General features: G+C 45.9%; 1 pseudogene across 1 annotated transcript in view; it reads left to right on the top strand.

Moving 5' to 3' along the window:
* The window catches only part of LOC106587161 (malonate--CoA ligase ACSF3, mitochondrial-like), a 54,129-nt pseudogene that overhangs the window by 7,763 nt on the left and 32,095 nt on the right, over positions 1 to 14,271 (top strand). Inside the window, exons 3-5 of the transcript XR_014382891.1 lie at positions 6,968 to 7,122; positions 9,030 to 9,145; positions 13,130 to 13,249. The product of XR_014382891.1 is annotated as a malonate--CoA ligase ACSF3, mitochondrial-like (transcript). The remainder of the gene's footprint in view (positions 1 to 6,967; positions 7,123 to 9,029; positions 9,146 to 13,129; positions 13,250 to 14,271) is intronic.

Consider the following 14,271-nt stretch of genomic DNA (forward strand, 5'->3'; position numbering starts at 1 on the left):
TTATGACATAACATTGAAGGTTGTGCAATGTAACAGGAATATTTAGACTTAGGGATGCCACCCGTTAGATAAAATACGGAACGGTTCCGTATTTCACTGACAGGAAAAACGTTTTGTTTTCGAGATGATAGTTTCTGGATTCGACCATATTAATGACCTAAGGCTCGTATTTCTGTGTGTTATTGTATTATAATTAAGTCTATGATTTGATAGAGCAGTCTGACTGAGCGATGGTAGGCAGCAGCAGGCTCGTAAGCGTTCATTGAAACAGCACTTTCGTGCGTTTGCCACCAGCCCTTCGCAATGCATTGCGCTGTTTATGACTTCAAGCCTGTCAACTCCCAAGATTAGGCTGGTGTAACCGATGTGAAATGGCTAGCTAATTAGCCGGGTGCGCGCTAATTGCGTTTCAAACGTCACTCGCTCTGAGACTTGGAGTAGTTGTATCCCTTGCTCTGCATGGGTAACGCTGCTTCGAGGGTGGCTGTTGTCGATGTGTTCCTGGTTCGAGCCCAGGTAGGAGCAAGGAGTGGGACGGAAGCTATACTGTTACACTGGCAATACTAAAGTGCCTATAAGAACATCCAATAGTTAAAGGTATATGAAATACAAATCGTATAGAGAGAAATAGTCCTATAATTCCTATAATAACAACAACCTAAAACTTCTTACCTGGGAATATTGAAGACTCATGTTAAAAGGAACCACCAGCTTTCATATGGTCTCATGTTCTAAGCAAGGAACTTAAACGTTAGCTTTTTTACATGGCACATATTGCACTTTTACTTTCTTCTCCAACACTTTGTTTTTGCATTATTTAAACCAAATTGAACATGTTTCATTATTTATTTGAGGCTAAATAGATTTTATTGATGTATTATATTAAGTTAAAATAAGTGTTCATTCAGTATTGTTGTAATTGTCATTATTACAAAGAAACATTTTTTTTATTTAAATCGGCCAATTAATCGGTATCGACTTTTATTCGATCCTCCAATAATCGGTATCGGCGTTGAAAAAGCATAATCGGTCGACCTCTAATATTAAATATATTATGCTATTGTTATCATATAGAAACATAATGGAATATTGTACATCATATTAGCGTCAACATACAGTTGAAGTCGGAAGTTTACATACACCTTAGCCAAATACATTTCAACTCAGTTTTTCACAATTCCTGACATTTAATCCTAGTACAAATTCCCTGTCTTAGGTCAGTTAGGATCACCACCTTATTTTAAGAATGTGAAATGTCAGAATAATAGTAGAGAGTGATTTATTTCAGCTTTTATTTCTTTCATCACATTCCCAGTGGGTCAGAAGTTTACATACACTACAATTAGTATTTGGTAGCATTGCCTTGAAATTGTTTAACTTGGGTCAAACGTTTTGGGTAGCCTTCCACAAGCTTCCCACAATAAGTTGGGTGAATTGTGTCCCATTCCTCCTGACAGAGCTGGTGTAACTGAGACAGGTTTGTAGGCCTCCTTGCTCGCACATGCTTTTTCAGTTCTGCCCACAAATGTTCTATATGATTGAGGTCAGGACTTTGTGATGGCCACTCCAATACCTTGACTTTGTTGTCCTTAAGCCATTTTGCCACAACTCTCCAAGTATGCTTGGGGTCATTGTCCATTTGGAAGACCCATTTGCTACCAAGCTTTAACTTCCTGACTGATGTCTTGAGATGTTGCTTCAATATATCCACATAATTTTCCTCCCTCATGATGCTATCTATTTTGTGAAGTGTACCAGTCCCTCCTGCAGCAAAGCACCCCCACAACATGATGCCACCACCCCCGTGCTTCACGGTTGCGATGGTGTTCTTCGGCTTGCAAGCCTCCCCCTTTTTCCTCCAAACATAACTATGGTCATTATGGCCAAACAGTTCTATTTTTGTTTCATCAGAACAGGGGACATTTCTCCAAAAAGTACTTTTTCTTTGTCCCCATGTGCAGTTGCAAACCGTAGTCTGTTTTTATTATGGAGGTTTTGGAGCAGTGGCTTCTTCCTTGCTGAGCGGCTTTTCATGTTATGTTGATATAGGACTCGTTTTACTGTGGATATAGATACTTTTGTACCTGTTTCCTCCAGCATCTTCACAAGGTCCTTTGCTGTTGTTCTGGGGGGGGGGGGGGGGCCTCTTGGACCTAGACTTGGCGCTCTGGTACCGCTTGCTGTGCGGTAGCCGAGAGAACAGTCTATGACTAGGGTGGCTGGAGTCTTTGGCAATTTTTAGGGCCTTCCTCTGACACAACGCCTGGTATAGAGGTCCTGGATGGCAGGAAGCTTGGCCCCAGTGATATACTGGGCCGTACGCACTACCCTCTGTAGTGCCTTGCGGTCGGAGGCTGAGCAGTTGCCATACCAGGCAGTGATGCAACCAGTCAGGATGCTCTCGATGGTGCAGCTGTATAACCTTTTGAGGATCTGAGGACCAATGCCAAATCTTTTCAGTCTCCTGAGGGGGAATAGGTTTTGTCATGCCCTCTTCACGACTGTGTTGGTGTGCTTTGACCATGCTAGTTTGTTGGTGATGTGGACACCAAGGAACTTGAAGCTCTCAACCTGCTCCACTGCAACCCCGTTGATGAGAATGGGGGTGTGCCCGGTCCGCCTTTTCCTGTAGTCCACAATCATCTCCTTAGTCTTGATCACGTTGAAGGAGAGGTTGTTGTCCTGGCACCACACGGCCAGGAGGTCTCTGACCTGCCTATATGCTGTCTCGTTGTTGTCGGTGATCAGGCATACCACTGTTGTGTCATCGGCAAACTTAATGATGGTGTTGGAGTTGTGCCTGGCCGTGCTGTCATGAGTGAACAGGGAGTACAAGAGGGGACTGAGCACGCACCCCTGAGTGGCCCCCGTGTTAAGGATCAGCGTAGCGGATGTGTTGTTACCTAACCTGGGGGCGGCCCGTCAGGAAGTCCAGAATCCAGTTGTAGAGGAAGGTGTTCAGTCCCAGGGTCCTCAGCTTGTTGATAAGCTTTGAGGGCACTATGGTGTTGAATGCTGAGCTGTAGTCAATGAATAGCATTCTCACATAGGTGTTCCTTTTGTCCAGGTGTGAAAGGGCAGTGTGGAGTGCAATAGAGATTGCGTCATCTGTGGATCTGTTGAGGCTATATGCAAATTGGAGTGGGTCTAGGGTTTCTGGGATAATGGTGTTGATGTGAGCCATAACCAGCCTTTCAAAGCACTTCATGGCTACAGACGTGAGTGCTACGGGTCGGTAGTCATTAAGGCAGGTTAAGGCTTTTACAACTTGGTGAAAGAGCGCAACACATACACACTGAACATTACTCAAGCCTGCTCTGTGGTGTCCACACGGTCCGAAATCCAGTCGACCGCTGTGAGGCGTCCGCATGGTCCTGAAGCACACCTTTGCCACATTTTGTATCATATTGCATTGATAAAACTGGGGGGACAACAGTTGGGGAATGTTGAACTTTATACTAATACTCAGAGAAATCGCCTTGCTATTGACCAATCGAAGCTCACTATAGTTTCCAGAATACTGGATTGGCTGTTGATACCTAGCACTACCTAGCCTGCTCGCTAGCACCAACATGAGGGTGAAACAAGTGTGGCAATCCAAATGTACCTGTTAAAAGGATCTCGCCTATATCTTCACAACACACTTCTCCCTTCTTGTCTCAACATTTAAATTATACTCAAGACACATTATCTTCACACATATTTTAGATGATTTCACTGACAGCCGCAACTCATTTATCAAATTGGCCTATTGCCATGTGCGCTGCCCAAATTGCGGGCTTCTCAAATAGGCATAGGCTTATAAGCTTGTGATTTGAAACAATTCACATAAAAAATGTTTTTGAAAAAGCTAATGATTTTGAATGATTTTATTTATGGCTGTATAGACAGGAGTAATTAGGCCTATATAGCCTAATTTTGGCAAATGTATTTGTTTTCATATCAACCTTCTTTCCTTGTCCATGCAGAAGTCAAAGGTGCAATCCTAGTCATATTAGCAAACCATCCTAGTTGTTGCATCTTTAGATTCCCCCTCTTTCTAAGTTTCTAAGATATACGGAACAGCTCTCATCAGGTGAACTGTTTAGAATGGTGTTTTATGACGAATTGCATTGGCTGCTTCATTACAGGAGTTGCATGTTCTGTTTGGATTACCATAATCTAAATGTGATTTATTTCATTCTGCGCACCGTGGGTGGACGACCTAATGGGTTACGCAACAAATGCATATGGGTTTGGTAAATTTCTCAAATGGTGGGTAAATACAAATAATCCCAGTTACGTTGTCCTGCGCAGCATGTTCCTGACGGAAACCCTGGTGTGTCTGTGTGAGTTGATGGAGGGATGGTTGGAGGTCCCTGTACATGACTGTCTCTGACCCCAGAGGAAGGAATGCTCTGTTCGGTCGATCAAGCAGAGGAGTGGGTGTGTGGCTCCAGCAGGCCCCCAGTGTCCAGTCTGGTGCGTGAAATCTCGAGATCTGCTGGTCGGCTACTGTGTAGCAACCTAGCAGTACCAAAAGCCCCGGTCTGCCTTAGACAACCTATGTAAATTACGATCGCCAGAACGGCCAAACAAAAACAATTCCGACCCCCACGGTGAATCATTTTTTTAATTCGCTACAAATCGAGATATATTTATATTCTGACGTCTACATTTGTCAGCACACAGGATCACGTTCTGACAGACCAATGGGCTGGCAGGCTATGAGGAGGCTCGCGCCCTCATGCCGTAGACATTATTAAGGTTGACTCTCTCGGGCAAGATGAAAACGATTACATCGGCCATGATCCTTTGCTAGTTATGGCCACTTTAACCATGATCCTTATCGATTTTTTGGTGGGTACCATTCAGTCTCATTCAGCAATAATGCGCGCTTCAAATACTTCCAGCTTCACGCGCCATCGGGAGTTTTCCATAGGAATACGTGGATGACGTCAACGCGATCACTATCTAATGGTTTTAATGTCCATGGGCTCCAGCCATGAGTACAGTAGGAGAGATAACGAAACATACCAGGACTGGAGTCACGGACCAAAGGCCAGGAGAGCAGAGGACCAGAGGTTAATGGCTGGGAGTTCATGATCCATCCTCACAAAACTGAACTGCATCATTGTGTGGTGGTGGAGAAAAGGTACTGGCTACAGGGCTAGTAGAGAGTAGCTGGATGCTGCTGGGTTAAGGGCTGTTTGGGATGCAGGCTGCAGCCGAGGGTCTCCAACATACACTCCCCCAGGTGGAGGGCAGCTCTTTGACGGACATAAATTGGCTTTTCCCCCCTCCTGAGTGGCTGCTGGGGGAAGCGCTCCACTGCGCTTGATAGACACGGCCCAGAATGCCCAGAACAGACACAGGAAATAATATTCCCCTCTGAACCCCGCTATCTAGTCTGTCCGTGTGTGCGCGCGGTTGTGGATGTGTGTGGCTGAGCAGATAGATAAAGTTTTGTGAGTTTGTGTGAATAGATGAGTCTCTGTGGGATAGTCCACGCTTCTGCCTGTTTATTTAATAGACACATCATTTTTAAACCTTAATCTATTTTGATATTGCAATATTTGGAGCTTGATGAAGGGAAGAGGAGCGAAAGGGCGGGGTTGATAAAATGACGAAGCAGGTAAATTGAGAATGGGAAGAAAGCTAAAGGGAGTAGGCAGTAAAAGAGGGTGATTTAAGAGGACAGGGAGGAGGGGAAGTTGAGGAATGGGTAGCAGATGAGGAGGGAATCGGTGTGGGGTGTGATGGAGAGAGGGACAGGCAGAGGAAGACTGATAAGAGTAGGGGCAGTGAAGCAGGAAATTATGAAATGGAGAGAGTGAGGGTGTGTGAGAGAGGATGAGGGAGAATAAAGGAGGAGGTTCTAGGAGGGAGAGACGTGCGCGTGCCTCCCAGGGGGGACGGAGCCAAGGAGAATCTGTCGTTCACCTTCAATTAATTCACACTGTCCTCCCACAGTGTGTTGGGGGTGCAGCCAGGCGTGCCGGGGGTGTGTATGAGGGACTCGTAATAGTGTGTGTGTGTGTGTGTGTGTGTGTGTGTGTGTGTGTGTGTGTGTGTGTGTGTGTGTGTGTGTGTGTGTGTGTGTGTGTGTGTGTGTGTGTGTGTGTGTGTGTGTGTGTGTGTGTGTGTGTGTGTTTGTATGTGTGGGTACTGTGAAAGTAGCTTTGTCCTTGCGTGAGTGTATGCGAAGCGCTTATGTATAAATGTGTAGCCATGTGTCAGTCTCTGTTTATGTGCATCCGTCTCTGTGTACGACTGAGAAAGAGGAGGAGGGCGACTGGCTTTTGGCTCCTTCACAAATGCTCTTGGAACACATTTTGTAAAAATAAAAAATATATTACAAAAAATAGCAGGCCAAAGGTATTTTTAAAAGGCAACGTGCCCCAGCATTATGACTGACCTCAATAACATTCCTGTTGAATTCCTCTTTAGGAAGCTGTTAGACAGACCTTTACCCGATCCTGTCAACGTTTTTGGAATAAACTAGCCTGTTGACAGTTTTCATCTTCAACCAGGCCCTCGCATCGCTCCTCATTCACTGTAAATAATGTACACACAATACCATGGCACCCTGTCCATCTGCTTTACATGTTGTGATCTCACAATACCATGGCACCCTGTCCATCTGCTTTACATATTGTGATCTCACAATACCATGGCACCCTATTCCATCTGCTTTACATATTGTGATCTCACAATACCATGGCACCCTATTCCATCTGCTTTACATATTGTGATCTCACAATACCATGGCACCCTATTCCATCTGCTTTACATATTGTGATCTCACAATACCATGGCACCCTATTCCATCTGCTTTACATATTGTGATCTCACAATACCATGGCACCCTATTCCATCTGCTTTACATATTGTGATCTGGATGTAATGATTTTGTTTGCATTAACATGGGGTAGATATTCCATCTACGTACAATGTAAAATACTGTTTCTGACTCCCTCCCCCTCAGGTATGGGAGGTCCTGCTCAGCTCCAAGGCTCTTATGGTGAATGTGTTCATGGCTGTTCCAACCATCTACTCCGAGCTGATCCAGCACTATGAGCAGCACTTCACCCAGCCACGCGACCAGGAGTTTGTCAGGGCTGTCTGCAAGGAGTAAATCAGGCAGCAAGAACCTTATAGTCTAATTATACAGGTATCAATACCACAGGAAATGAGTAGATCTCCATCATTAGCAGTATCATAATATTCATATAACTGGACGAATATCTTTAACAAGCTCATTGCTTATCTATTGTGATGAAATTTCTTTCTTAAAATCTCTGACAAGACATCTTCAGAGCGAATGGGTTCTCATGAATCTGGACAGTGGTTTCTCATTCCGTCAGAGAGTGAAGAGATAGTTTGAAGGGGAAGGGATATGTGTCAGATGAAAGGGATGGGTTTTAAAGAGAGACGGGGCTTTGTAGTGAGATGTGACAGATGCTTTCTCCAAATGTACCAGGGCTTATGCTCGAGAGAGTGAAGAAAGCAGTGGGACGCGACAGATGGAATAGAGTTATAAACTCTATGTAAAGCCTAGCACTTATGTTACCACAACCTACAGTTGCAAAGCTACCGGTAAATTACCAAAGTGACCTGAATCTTCGGTAATTTTGGTAATTAACAGGAAATGTATGGTAACTTTTATAATTTATAATTGAATAACTTTTAAAAACTGTTCATATAAAATATAAATGTTTTATGTTTCTAGTGGATAGACCATATGGCTCAAGAGAAAATTGCCTAATTAATGGAAAAAGCATCTAATCAACAATGGCATTGTTTTCATTTAACTCTGCGACTCTTCAAACTATTGACTTTTTTCACAGTTGCCACCAGTTTGGCGGCAAAACATTTACAACAAAGACATATTGAAGGTTTGACATTGGATAGACTATCTCTGAGGCTAGTTAGGGATCTTCAAATAAATTACACAATGTAAATAGGACAATATTATCATGTGGCACATTAAATGCTTTCAATATTGTAAATGTATTTCTACAATTTATAGTTGGTTTGAGGTTTTTAAGTAATTGAAATTTGGAGCTTTTGTCATTTTAAAATATTGTTCCATGTAATTTATTGATGCTCCTTCACTAGCCCCATAGGGATATTGAACGTCAAACCAAATTGGCCATGGGCGTTATGATTGGGTCGCGTGCAGCTGTTCTCTGAATTGATGATTACTTGGGTGCTGCCAGCTGTGGGCATGTGGGCAGGATTAAAATAAATCCAACCCACGGAAAACTCGTACAGTACCCTTCATTCTGTAACATACCATTTTATCCTATCATCTCGCAAATCTTCGTTTTAGATGAGACTGACTTTATGACCAAAATGATCCTATTTACACTTTGTAGTACATTTTGACACTAGAATAAATGTTTTTAACTCATATTGATGCCACATAGGCTGTTTTCAAAGCGAGAAGTTGCTTTTCAGGGGCAGTCGCTCTTCAAACACCAATGGTATTTACTAAGTTGATGGTTTATATTTAGGCCACAGGCTGTTATTTTTTTTTTTTGTGGATGGTTGGGGGGCGGAAACATAATTACAAATCATTTGTAGACTGCAAATTGACCGCAAGTAACCCAAAAAGATATAATATTTCACTAAAACATAATAATTTTAAACCTTGGTTGTGGGGGGCAAATAAAACCACCCACGGGCCAAATTTGGCTCATGGGCCGCCAGTTGGGGAATCCTGATTTAGGATCATGTTTTACAGCTTTGTCATAATTTGATAAGGCCACACAGGGCCAGAGATAATTAGACACATGTAATAATCTGAAATACCCCAAAAGGCCACTAGATGTCATCTTGTAAAATTCACCCAAAAACCTGAAAGTCACCAAAATTCTGGTAGTTCACTGGTAAACTTAGAAAGTTTATAGTAATATACCCTCCCTTTGCAACCCTACTCCCACCTGAAGCCACTCAAGTCAATGCTAAGGGCATTGAAAAGAGATGACTTCATCAGAGCCTGGTCCTTTACTGAGTGTGACCCAGACTGCCCCCTCTAACCCCAGGCTGATGCTGTCTGGCTCGTCCGCCCTGCCTCAGCCTACCCTGCTACGCTGGGAGGAGATCACAGGACACACCCTGTTGGAGCGCTACGGCATGACAGAGATAGGCAGAGATAGTCATTAGGCTCTGTTGGAGCGCTATCTTTTTGCCCTGTCTGACAGTTGTCTCAGTTGTCTGAGGAACATGGTTGTGATCAGACTATTTCTGTCTGGTTTACCTATGTTCTTATTCCAGGTGGTTTAGTATCAAAGCTCTATGCTGTTGTTGTTGTTTCTGGTTCGATCCTCAGGTGACTGGGGGCTGTGTTCCTTTCTTTAGTCTTTCCATTCCCCTTCTAGTCTTTTGAGTGGAGGATCTTCAAAGCAGCGTTATGACAAGGCAGGGTAATTTGACTGTCAGTAGCCCAGCTAATGCGGTGTCTGTTGTTGTGAGCGCTTGTATTGAAATAAAGAGGCAGGTTCTATTTAATCCTGGGAGGTGGTTATTAAGACCAGCTCTGAGACGTTGCAGTCGTATCGACGTCTTTCCAGCAGCAGTCTATGAGACACTTGTGGAAAAGCGGGTGCGATGCCGTCTCCTTTTAAAGTAGGTAAAACAAATCAATAACAACCATAGAGCTCTCAGAAAAGAACACTCCTGCCCCCCCCCCTTCCTCCACGGCAGTCCACCCCTTCACCCCCCCCCTTCCTCCACGGCAGTCCACCCCTTCACCCCCCCCCCCCCCTTCCTCCACGGCAGTCCACCCCTTCACCCCCCCCCCCCCCCCCCCCCCGTCATCCTCCATGGCAGTCCACCCCTTCAAAACAACTGTCAACTGCTAACTAATCAACTTGTGTTTTATTATGACTTTATTTATGACAATCTATTAAAGACATGTATCGTTATTTTATGAGTGAGTATACACACAGTTGTGTAATAATACAAGAATAGTGGTCATATTTGTATCATGTTGGTGGTTGTAATTTGATTCATGTTTGGCTTCACACTGAGGAGTAGGCTATACCCTAAAGCTATGTCTCTCTCTTAATCTATTCATCTCCATCTCATTTGTATTTTTTTCTTTCATTCTGTTTTTTTCCCCCTCTTTTGTTTTCCCCCTCTAACACCAGCCCTGGCAGGAGACACATGTCCCCTTTCAGCAGAATGACTTTGAGCATCTCAACCCCCACCCTTTCACTTCACACCCTTTCACCCTCCCCCTTCTCTCCTCTCCCCTTTCCCCCTCTCTCTCCCCACTCCATCTCACTTTCTCCCTTCCCTGTGCTTTGTGTTGTGGGGAGGTTGTGGGGAGGTTGTTGGGGGGTTTGAGTAGCAGTGCTCCAGCAGGGCTCCAGGGGGCGCAGGGCTGTCAGCTCCCCAGGGCAGCCCAGAGAGAGCACAGCGTGAAGGAAGGCTGCTGAATTATGCATGTGGAAGGCAGGCTTGGAGCTGCACCGCACACGGCTCTCTGCTCCCCTCCCTCCCTCCCTCCCTCCCTCCCTCCCTCCCTCCCTCCCTCCCTCCCTCCTCGCCTCTCCTTTTCCTCCTCCTCTCTGCCTGGCTGGTCTCATTTGAAAACTCTAGCTGGCTGGTTGAGTGTGTGGCTGGCTGGCATGGCTGATGCTGCAGTCGTAATTAGAGGTTCAGATGGGCCCACTGATGGAGCCTTGTTAATGGGCCTCTGTGCAGTCAGGGGAGCCATTGTGTTTCTGACAGGGCTGTCGCCACAGGGCCGGCTACATTCCACTACACATACACACACACACACACACACACACTTACTGTATATCTATAAAGCTATATTAATTCAACTCTGCTTTAATAGGCATGAAGAAAAGGGCAGTAATGAGGACATCATCATAATAAGATGTTATCTTATTCCTAATACCACTGGAATGTTGTTGTTGTTATTGTTTGAATTGATTATTTCTGCTATTTTCGGCAGAGGGCTGATGTTGGCCGTATCAGTTCATTAGCCATTTCCAGCTGTCACTCAACGACCTTATGTCCCTCTCAATGCTGTCCTCATTCCCCTGCATGGTTAGTAATTGTTCCCTGTGTGGAATGTGGGTAGAACACGGCTCTGTAATCTCTATCTTCTATTTTGAGTTTCTAGTCACTCGTTTAGCCCTCGTCCCTTTTTTGTAATTCCCCTCCAGTCTTTCTGTTCTGCCTGTAGCCTTTGAAGTGGCAGTCAATCTCAATTCTCAGTAAAGTAACGGTGACTTGAATGTTACATGGCTCCAAAATATGTCTGGCCTCCTTCCTGAATGGAGAGAAAAAGCGAGGGAGACCAAGAGGGGAAGAGCAAGAGATTGCTCGGGCTCAAGTATAAATGGATTTTGGTTAGTTTTGTGATTGAGGGGAGAAAGCTCTTTTTATCACCCCGTCGTTGGCAGCTTTCTGCTGTGTTTGGAGGGTGAGGAGGAATGAGGACACGCTGACGATTACCCAGCTCACTGGGAAACAACCCTGGGAGAAAAACAAAAAGACAGGCACTGAGATGGACGTCATCCTCTCACACAAAAAAAAACCCTTGAATGAAGGGGACGGTGGCAGGAGGGATAGGACAGGAAGTGGCTTTAGAGAGAAGACTGACTTGACAGAGATAAACTAGGCTGGTCTGGTTTTGAAACGATGGGAAGAGAGTTTGTATCTCTGTGCTTCTCGCTCTGCTGATGAAGTGGAAACGGAGTGTGTTTGATTGGCATTGCCAATCAGGGCTAAAGTTGATTAGATCAATATGAAGCAGGGAGTTATTTTGTAATCATGGCCTGTCTGCCCTGCTCTTTATTGGGAGAGCAGTGGCCTGTGAAATGACATGGCGCACAGTGTCACACAGAGAGAGAGAGAGAGAGAGAGAGAGAGCAGGCTGCACAAAGGTTTCCTTCTCTTTTGGCGGAGGCAGTCATTAGAGCTTATCGCTCTATAGGTCAGACAGAAGGAGAAAATGCCTCAGGAGAGGGGAATGTGTGTGCATTCATATGTGTAGGAGAAGGATTGTCATTAAATCACTATATTTTCAGTTGTATTTGTTGATGCAAATATTTTGAGCGTGAAAATGGTTTTCTTTAAAACCATTTGCATTAATTGTGAGAGTGTAATTAGTTCCATTGTGTATGCATGATGTGAGTATTTAGCATTGTTTGTGTGTGTGCAGGTGCAGTCGGTGTCCCTCTTCCAGGAGTGGAGGTTTGCATCGTCATGACGAAAGCAGCCAGCAGCACCGTCGCCGAGGGAAACAGCAGAGAAACTCAGGTATTCAGCAGTCAGAAACACTCACATCCATAGATACAGTAGAACTTCCAGATTCGGTAGAAAAAAAATATCTGTCTAAGGAGAATGTTCATGTTGTTAAAAAACATATACAGTTAGCATGTCCAGGACCCTGTCTGTCTTAGCCACCCACTGTTGTGTGTGTGTGTGTGTGTGTGTGTGTGTGTGTGTGTGTGTGTGGTGTGTGTGTGTGTGTGTGTGTGGTGTGTGTGTGTGTGTGTGGGTGTGTGTGTGTGGGTGTGTGAGGTGTGTGGGTGTGTGAGGTGGTGTGTGTGTGTGCGTGTGTGTGCGTGTGTGTGTGTGTGTGTGTGTGTGAGGTGTGTGTGTGTGTGTGTGGGTGTGTGCGTGTGTGTGTGAGGTGTGTGTGTGTGTGTGTGTGTGTGTGTGTGTGTGTGTGTGTGTGTGTGTGTGTGTGTGAGGTGTGTGTGTGTGTGTGTGTGTGTGTGTGTGTGTGGTGTGTGTGTGTGTGTGTGTGTGTGTGTGTGTGGGTGTGTGTGTGTGTGTGTGAGGGGGGTGTGGGTGTGTGTGTGTGTGTGGGTGTGTGGTGTGAGGTGTGTGTGTGCGGGTGTGCGTGTGAGGGGGTGTGTGTGTGTGAGGTGTGTGTGTGTGTGTGTGAGTTGTGTGTGTGTGCGTGTTTGTGTGCGTGTGTGTGTGTGTGTGTGTGTGTGTGTGTGTGTGTGTGTGTGTGTGTGTGTGTGTGAGGTGTGTGTGTGTGTGTGTGAGGTGTGTGCGTGTTTGTGTGTGTGTGTGTGTGTGTGTGTGTGTGTGTGTGTGTGTGTGTGTGTGTTGTGTGTGTGTGTGTGAGTGTGAGTTGTGTGTGTGTGTGTGTGCGTGTTTGTCTCTTTAGGTGCGTTGGAGGTGAAGGAGGGGTAGCTGATGGTGCGAGGAGACCAGGTCTTCACAGAGTACTGGAACAAACCAGAGGCCACCAGGGAGTCTTTCACTGAGGACTGCTGGTTCAAAACAGGTACAGTACAGTACACTGTCTGTCAGGAACACACTGTCATCTCATGATTTATTGACTGGTATGCAGCTACAGGACACAGGCTCATAACTTGAGGGACAGCCTGATGATACAATACTACAAGAGGGCTGTGAAAGACCACTAGCTCATGTGAAATATTGGCTAGGGTTCACCATGTTCTCTCTGCTTCACCAATCACACCCAGAACACTGGATGAGGCACATTGTCAGAACTACGCTTGTCATGACCTCTCTTTCTCCAGGAGCTGTATTTAAACATTTAGGAAGAAGGCATCTCGCTCCCCTTCAGTGACTGGCTTGTGATAAATGGAGGATGTGTGTTTTTGGTGCTGGGAGGCATTTCTCCTCTCTAAGTGGTTGTGACTCCTCTGTGGGTTGGGGAGAAGAAGAGCAGAGCTGTCAGTGGTGCAGAGGCCGACTAGGCCCTCTCTGGCCCAGTGCATTCCCCCAAGGAGCCCTGCTTTAGAACAGGGCTACAGGGAGAGAGGAGCTGCTCAGAGAGAGAGAGAGAGAGAGATGGGCAGGGATAAAGGATGGAGAGAAGTGGGCAAGAAAGAGTGGGGGAGGTACAGATGGAGAGGGGGCTGCAGGGGCAGAGAGGGAGAGAGTCAGGGAGAGCTGGCAGGGAGGAAGGAGAGGGGGCTGCAGGGGCATAGAGGGAGAGAGTTAGGGAGAGCTGGCAGGGAGGAAGGAGAGGGGGCTGCAGGGGCATAGAGGGAGAGAGTTAGGGAGAGCTGGCAGGGAGGAAGGAGAGGGGGCTGCAGGGGCAGAGAGGGAGAGAGTTAGGGAGAGCTGGCAGGAAGGAAGGAGAGGGGGCTGCAGGGGCAGAGAGGGAGAGAGTTAGGGAGAGCTGGCAGGGAGGAAGGAGAGGGGGCTGCAGGAGCAGAGAGGGAGAGAGTTAGGGAGAGCTGGCAGGGAGGAAGGAGAGGGGGCTGCAGGGGCAGAGAGGGAGAGAGTTAGGGAGAGCTGGCAGGGAGGAAGGAGAGGGGGCTGCAGGGGAGAGAG

This window comes from Salmo salar, chromosome 26 (genome assembly GCF_965601325.2).
Source record: "Salmo salar chromosome 26, fSalSal1, whole genome shotgun sequence".
NCBI lineage: Eukaryota > Metazoa > Chordata > Actinopteri > Salmoniformes > Salmonidae > Salmo > Salmo salar.